Here is an 8,808-nt window from a genome sequence, read left to right as displayed (position 1 = left end):
CAATTTGCTTTTAGGTTTTTTAAATTTATTTATTTATTTATTTTATTTTTGGCTGTGTTGGGTCTTCGTTGCTGCACGGGCTTTCTCTAGTTGCGGTGAGTGGGGGCTACTCTTCATTGCAGTGCGCGCGGGCTCAGTAGTTGTGGCTCAGAGGCTTTGGAGCACAGGCTCAGTAGTTGTGGCTTATGGGCTTAGTTGCTCTGTGGCATGTGGAATCTTCCTGGACCAGGGCTCGAACCCACGTCCCCTGCATTGGCAGGCGGATTCTTAACCACTGCACCACCAGGGAAGTCCGGCTTTTAGTTTTTAAATACTAAATTCCTTCCCCAGCCACACAATCCCTGATGCCATTTTCAGGTACAGTGGATTCACTTTTATGTGGTATTTAGATCACAGCAAAGATTGATGCAGTACACATGAATTATAAAACTTTTTTGGAAATAATTAGAAAAGCAGATACTCTGAGTTAAGAACAGAAAAAATTAGGTAAAGCAGAAGCTAAGGTTTTTGTGATCAAGTCCCGTACAGACCAGGAACGTAACGTGGGAGTTTATGGAAATGCAAACCTGACACTCAGAAGAGTTAGACGGGCTAGAGAGATTCAGGCACATGGGCAAGAAGTGATCAAGGGCAGAGCTAAGACTATAACCTGTGTTCCGGGAAAAGTGAGGATGGGGGCTTGGGAAATTGAGAAATGTTTAACTATATCAGATAGCTTAAGTAAAGTTTTCTCCAAACTTTTCTCATCCCAACTATTCAGGTCTGCACCTCCTGGGATCATACTGGGACCCCAGAGACCAGCATTAACAGCTCTGGAGGGTGAAGCCAGAAGAGGCTCTGAACGTGTGGATGGAGGACCAGAAAGGGGAAAAACTACTCTTAGGATCTATTTTGTTACAGAGTAAAATTAATTTATTTAAGATGCTAGAAAAGGAGGAGAGAAAGAAAGCTTCTAGCTAGAGTATATGACAAGAAATGGTCCCTTACTATTAGTGTAACGTGTATAAGATGCCACCAAAAGCATTTTAATTTAGTGTACTCTTTTCTTTTATTAAATGTAAAACTACGAACAAAGGGGGGTTTCCCTGGTGGCGCAGTGGTTGAGAGTCTGCCTGCCGATGCAGGGGACACGGGTTCGTGCCCCGGTCCGGGAAGATCCCACATGCTGCGGAGCGGCTGGGCCCGTGAGCCATGGCCTCTGAGCCTGCGCGTCCGGAGCCTGTGCTCCGCAACGTGAGAGGCCACAACAGTGAGAGGCCCGCGTACCGCAAAACAAAACAAAACAAAACTACGAACAAGGGACTTGGTAAAGACTACGTAAATTGTCATCACACAAAGACTGTGTCTTAATTGGACCTTCATCTGCTCTGTACAGAATTAGTTTTGCTTTATACAGAAAAGCCACTCTGGCTGGGCCTCTCCTATAGAGGTGGCAAGCACGGACATTCCAGTATTAAGAGAATAGTGGTGAAAATGCCTCCACTATTTAAGTTGAAAGCAGAATGTTGATACTTGGCTCGTCACCAAGTATTAGGACTATAAAAAAGATACTCACATCCCATACATATATAATATTTTTTTAGGTATGATAGTGACAACAGTAAACCATTAATTTGACATCCTATGGTTATAGTAATTTTCTTAACAATAAACAACTTTTACTTCAGCTATTTCCTACAATGCATTTTAAAAAAATATATGTTGGTAAAAACCCAGCCAAGATTTCCTTACAAAAGTTCCTAATGTCAGTCTGCTAAGAATTAGAATGTGCCACCTCCCAGCTGCCACCCTTTCCTCCCAGGGAGTCTCCTCTCTTTTAAGGATGTCAGCAAGACACGTCTTCTGGGGTTTAAACAGCCAGCTTGGGAGCACCCAAACTGGCACACCTTGCAATGATCCCATTTGCCACCATGTTCGAAAACATCTGTATAGCATGTTCTGAGAAACTTTGTAAAATGTCCTATCGTTCTCCAACTGTAAGTGATCTTACAACACCTGCAGAAGTTTGGGCTGCTTTTGTGCTGATTAATGTTCCAAATTCGATTGTCATTAGCTAGAGTTGGTAAATCTGAGGATAGAATCTATTGAATCGTGGCCCAGTCTCCCATCTCTGTTTTGTTTTCCCATAAGGCATTATGTTTCTGAACTGTGAATTCTTTCATATTTTCTGGAACTCAGGTCTAGGGGGAACTTTAAGTCAAGAAAGGCACAACCTGCTATTATGATCACAACTAACAGAAATAAATTGATCTACAAGTGAGCCCCAGAGTTGAGGCACCTGCCCAAGTTATGATCAGGGGCAGGGGAAAAATACTCCCACTGAATACATTTTAAAGAAGACAAAACAAAGCTATATTTTGGAATATATCCTGTGCTCAATGTACGTATTTTTGTTGTTTTTATTTTTGGCCACACCACGAAGTTTGTGGGATCTTAGTTCCCTGACCAGGGATAGAACCCAGGACCTTGGCAGTGAACGCATGAAGTCCCAACCACTGGGACTGCCAGGGAATTCCCTTCGCTGTTTTTAAATGAAGTAAATTGGCCGGGCATAAAATTAGATTTTCTCATGAGGGCTAAATTGTATCCACTTGAAATACCTAGGAATTAATATTTTCATATATAATATACTAGAGAAATAAATTCACTTCAAGATGACTGTCTCCTTAATGCTAAAAACTGGGAACAAAGTTTGGCTGTTGCATGATTCCTAATGCATTTGGCTAAGGTGGTGCCTTAACTTTAGTGTATTCTCCACAGACCTAGGCCTCTTTCTTGGCTTTTAGGGATCTCTTTCCTACCAGGGTGACACTTCCTTATTATCTTGAGGCCAGGGACCACATCTTATTCATCTACAGAGATGATGCCCATATTACATGGTACAAAGTGTTATGCAATCAATTATTAATAACTTTTTATTAAATGAATTTTCTTTATATCTAGTAAGTTTTTTAAATGAATTTTATTTGTTCTTAATAAACTTTTTTGAGGGCTTGTCACTCAAAAATTTTATGTGCTGCTACTATCCCATTTCACAGATGAGGAAACTGAGGCTCAAAGAGACTGAGTAATAAAATCAAGGTCCCAAAGGAAGAGTTAGGCCAGCATTCACAGTGAGGCAGGGTAACTCCAGAGGCTTTGCCCTTAATAACTTTACTGTATGCCTATTTCCTACTGTTTTGCTCAATTAAAAATCCATTGAGTACCTGCCATGTGACAAACTCTGTTCCAAATGTCAGAGACAGAGCAGCAACCAGACAGACCAGGCCTGCACTCTCCCGGAGCTTACACTCTAGGGTGGAGAGTTGGAAAAAATGTAGGGAGAAGGGGTAGGGAGAGAAAGAGGAGTGGAATTGCCCAATCAAATAGGAACTGTATGTTTAACCATTTAAGGAAGTGCCAGACTGTTTTCCAAATCAGCTGCACCATTTTGCATCCCATCAATGAAATACGTGGGTTCCACTTTCTCTACATCTTTGCCAACATTTGTTATTACCCGACTTTTAAAAAAAACAGCCATAATGAACTTCATTTTTAATCTGATGTAATTACTTCTAAAATAAAACCACAGATAATGTCACAAACACTCAGATTAAGGAAAAAATAAAGTCTTAAATTTCCGAGCCCTAATTAAGCCCAAACACGGGCCGCAGAGCTTCTCCACGCTGTGTGGGACAATGGTGCCCAGCACTCAGTGTCTGGGACGCCCACTGGCTATTTGGAAGCAAGTTTCCCAGATGGTCTTTAAATGATCAAACAGGCTACTTTTCATCACAAGACCCTTTCTCACACATCTTCCTCCCTGCTGTGTCGGTGAAAAAACAGGTGAAACGCTAACTGTTATACAGGCAACAGAAAGCCAACTGAGAAGTATGGGTTCATCTTTCTTTCCTATACATTTGCATTTTACAAGGGTCATATCTCATTAAGACAAAAGCAGATCACCAGTGCATTAGATCTTTACCAGAAAAAAGAAAGTCACCTCTTTATAAGTGGCTTATATCAGAATTGGGGTTATTTTTAAATTAAAGAAATACAAAATAAATTCTTATATACTGGGGGTATATTTTTACATCTACAGTGTAATTTTTACCTTTTAAAAGATATGTTCCAACTCTTGGGAATATTTTAAAACCTGGCCTAAAACAGTGTGTAAACAGTGCGTCCATTTAGCAATTACATTACACATTGTACAAAATGTAACCGTAATATCGAAAACCCCAGCATAGCAACCTCAGCCAACGTATATTCCTGCAAGAAAATGTTACATAAAACTGGATTTGTAATAAGAACAAGAAGTGACTATACATTTGGACTTTCCCATTTCTCTTTGTTATGATTAAAGAACTGCCAAACTCAATAAAATAACCAAGCATATTTGTACTAAAGGTTAAGAAAGGAGTGAAGTGGGTTTCAAACCACGGCTTCACCCTCTTTCAACTATGAAAGAACATCAATAAAATGTAACTGAAAATTCTTACCTTAAGAATTCTTTAGATGGTAGTTACATAAAATTCTTGTTTCCTGGTTTTTCACTTAGTGCTTTGATCTTATAACTATTTTTCTTGTCGGGAACTCCCACGGACTCCAATTTAAATAAATAAGGTTTGTTTTGAGATCCACTTCCATGGGAAGGCACTAATGAGAAGCCTTTGCTGTACTTAGTATATATAGCACACTCCTTCCACAATTTTACTTTGCCAATTACCTTGCCAATTACCTCATTCCTTTTCCAACAACATTTGTGACTTTTGACAGAATACTATATTAAATTCATACTTAAAGTAACTTGTATCTTTCATTTGAAGATCTCACAAAACTTGGTTTTTCATAAAATAAAACATCTCCCTGCCCATGCTTTCCAGGTGCCATGAATGTATAAACTTCTGTGTTGAGAAGGTTAAGAATTTTTCGTGCAGGACCTATAATGGAAAAGAATCTGAAAAACAACATATATATATATACATATATGTGTAACAATCACTTTGCTGTACACTTGAAACTAACACAACATCGTAAATTAACTACACTTCAATTTAAAAAATGGTTAAAAAAAGAGAAAAGAAAATGACGCTGACTTCAGCAGGGCACTGGGGAGCTCTTTGCCTTGATGGAAAAAGTCTTCCCATCTTGCCTGTGGTGGTGGTTACACGCATGAATACATTTGTCCCACCTCACTATCGCCTTAAGATTCATGCATGTCATTGCATGTAAATTACACCTCAATAAAGTTGTTTTTGTTTTAAAGAATTCTTTTGTGCAGGAAAAGACCTTTAAAATGATCTCTAAGCCACTAGTTCTCGAAATATGGTCCTCAGACAACCTACAAACTTGTTAGAAATGCAAATTCTCAGGCCCCACCTGGAGGCACGGAACCTGAAACTTGGGGGCTGGGCCTAGATGACTAGTTTTGAACAAGCCCTCCAGGTGATGCATGGTAAAGTTGGAGAATCACTCGTTTCGGCCAACCCATTTTTTTTTTTTTTAACCATTGAGGCATCTAAGCCTAAAATCGTAAATGTCAAAATTGGGGTTCGATTCAAAATCTCTTGCAGGCTTCAAGGTGTGAAACACATCAAGGCAAATTTCACCTGCTTTTGCCCCTTGACCCTGCTTGGTTAGTTCCATTTGGTTCAGAGTTGTGGGTTCCAAAAAGGCTGGACTCAGCAAAGAGAACTCGGTGATAATTATTTTCAAAATCCTGTCCCAAACCCCCTTATTCCCCCTACCTCCACTTACATGATTTGTTGGAAAGTAAGCAGAGCATTGAATTTGGACACTAGAGTTCAGCCCCAGCTCCGTCTCTACCACTAACACCTAAATACCTTCAGACAAATCACCTCCTTTCTCTTCTGCCTTTATCTGTATAAAAATAAGAGAGTTGTATTCGATTATAATAGAATTAAAGATTCTCCATACCTCAGAAATTTCATGATTCTCTGACCCTGACTTCCAAACAAATTTTCTCATTTTCATCTTGCCAGGTGGAAAAAAATCCATTCCCTGGTGACTAGAAAATCTATATTCCCACTGCTTTTATTTCACACTCTCCCTCCATCCTAAGCCTACGTTCTTTAAAAAATAGCTAGTGAGCTAGGGAATTCCCTGGCGGTCCAGCAGTTAGGACTCCGCGCTTTCACTGCCAGGGGCCCGGGTTCAATCCCTGGTGGGGGAACTCCCACAAGCTGTGCCGTGCAGCCAAAAGCTAACGTGCTGTCATTGTTCAAATGTCAAACTATATCACGCTGTGGTCGTTAGAGCCGGATGTAAAGCATGAATCATAAAACAATCAAGAAAAAAAGACTGACCAAAAGCACTGGACGTTTTAACTTTTCCAAGAGTGGAAATTTAACACGCAGAGAAGTTCAGTCTGAATTAACATTTGCATCATTTCCTTCGTGGATTTGATCGCCGTCCAAAAGAGCAAGAAAATTTTAAAAATACTTAAAGCAAATAGTGTTATAATATAGGTTAAATCATTGGTAATTAGCAAAGTCAACAGCTTTTCAGTTTGCTCACGTGGTGACGTCTGTTTACAGACATCGTATTCAGTACACAGATGCCACTATACAGCTACGCAAAACAACTTACAACTTCAGTTAAACTAAAGGGGAATAGTCCAGAGAGTGGAACCACCTGGACTGCCAAAAAGAGTCACAGCACCAGTGGAGGGGGCTAGATGGTCCGAGGACTGCACTTACATTGACCTCTGACCAGTGGAGGGGGCTAGATGGTCCAAGGACTGCACTTATATTGACCTCTGACCAGTGGAGGGGGCTAGATGGTCCGAGCACTGCACTTACATTGACCTCTGACCAGTGGAGGGGGCTAGATGGTCCGAGGACTGCACTTACATTGACCTCTGACCAGTGGAGGGGGCTAGATGGTCCGAGGACTGCACTTACATTGACCTCTGGTCATATTTTCAAGCCAAGCATCTGTACAGGATATCCACAACTGAAGTGTTGATGTATTTCATAGACTTAATATCAAGGCAATAACATCATTAATAAACCCCATGCAGTGTCTTTCCATCTCTTCTCATGACTCTCCTGATAATTGCCATTTAACAGGAAAAGGTCACTTTCCAAGAAAAGTCAAAGAGAGCTGCATGGGTGAAGATCTTTTTCTTACCCATCAGCAACAGATACTGCGTCCTAACTTAAACACAAGTCTAAAGGCATAAATTTATTCTGGATTTTTAATTTCCGTGTAAGAAAGCTTTTCTAAGGATAAGAACCTTAACAGTTAGATACCGAAATAAAGAGGTTGCAAACTTCCAAATTAAATTTGAAAGTATGTGAGAAAAAGGAAGAGAAGGAAAAATAACAGTACTTCAGGAAATTTCACAGGTTGTTTCATTAAAACAAGCAACGGCAATTTATAGAAAAAAAAACATTGTTAAATCAGTATCACAAAGGATTAAATTAACTTCTTTGATTAATAGCTACATGAAAATACTTGTACATTAATTATATAAAGAAAACAAGACATACAAAAGAAGTTTAATTCATCTAATGACTTCAAAGATAGTGGATGTTAAAAAACTAAGAGCACAATATTTTAATGGCAATATTACCTGTATTTGTTGAGCAAGGAAAACTACTTACAAAGAAAAATAGCACAAATTTTAAGTAATTTTTTAGGATAGGAGTATTATATGCATATTATATGCTTTCAGAATATGTTTTTAGGGAATTTTCTGGCGGTCCGGTGGTTAGGACTTGGCGCTTTCACTGCCAAGGGCCCAGGTTCGATCCCTGGTCAGGGAACTAGGATCCCGCAAGCCGCGCGGTGCAGCCAGAACTAATATATACGTGTACATGTTTTTAAATGGAAAAAAGAGAATGAGCTGGGTATTTAAATCCATCAAAATATATGTGCCATATAAATTGTGTATCAAAACATTGTACATCAACGCCTATTCCTCAGCCTCTTACTGGATGTAACCTAATCCCTTAGCTCTAAGTAAAGAAACCCCACATACGGGTTGGACCTAGAAGTAAACTGACATAGCCACCATCACCATCACCAATGCCATCCTTTCCAAGGTAAGGTCCCTTTGCAAGGTAAGAGTCTTCAGGCTGGACCAGACTCAGGTCAAGGTGGGCGATGGGTAGGAAGGCCCCCTCCCAAGCATATACCAGGACAGCTCTCTTGGGTACTGTTTTCCTGTCAAGCCTTATCATTGTAATAGGACTTCTGTTGTTCTTGGGCACAGTACAAAGAGACTTCAGTTTTGGATAAAACCGTTTGCTTAAAAAAATACTTCAGGGGGGAAAAAATATCACTGAACTACAGAGTAACAGAAACCTTAGAAGTCTTAGGAGTTCCCAGCCCCCCTCCACCTCCCCGCAGGCAGCTTTCTAAATGTTATCACTCTCCTCTGGCCCCATCCAGATCCTCCCTCCAGGCCCTTGCTCTCAGGCCCTTGCTCTCAGACAAGCTCCTTAAGTAGTTCTCCAAGACAATACAGTTCATAACGTAAGAATCCCTTCAGCTCCCTCTGCTTCTGTTTCAAAGTCTTTCTCTCTCCCCATGTATACAGCCTACTGGCTACCTACCTGCTATGGTGCCAGGCATTACGCCAGGCCCTTAGCACGTGTGAGCCAATTTAATCCCAAGGATAATTCTCTGCTTTATAAAAAAGGCTCAGAGAGGTTCAGGAATTCACCAGAGTTTCTTCACTTATGTGTTCCTCCTCTGCGTCTAAAAAGGAGCATCCCAGAGCTGATAACACTGTGTTGCATAATTGAAATTTGCTAAGAGTAGAGCTAAATGTTCTCACCAGAAAAAAAAAAAAAGTAA

This window comes from Aethalodelphis obliquidens, unplaced genomic scaffold, assembly GCF_003676395.1.
Source record: "Aethalodelphis obliquidens isolate GAN/ISIS:26980383/991018 unplaced genomic scaffold, ASM367639v1 scaffold3, whole genome shotgun sequence".
Lineage (NCBI taxonomy): Eukaryota > Metazoa > Chordata > Mammalia > Artiodactyla > Delphinidae > Aethalodelphis > Aethalodelphis obliquidens.
This window is presented reverse-complemented; position numbering follows the sequence as displayed.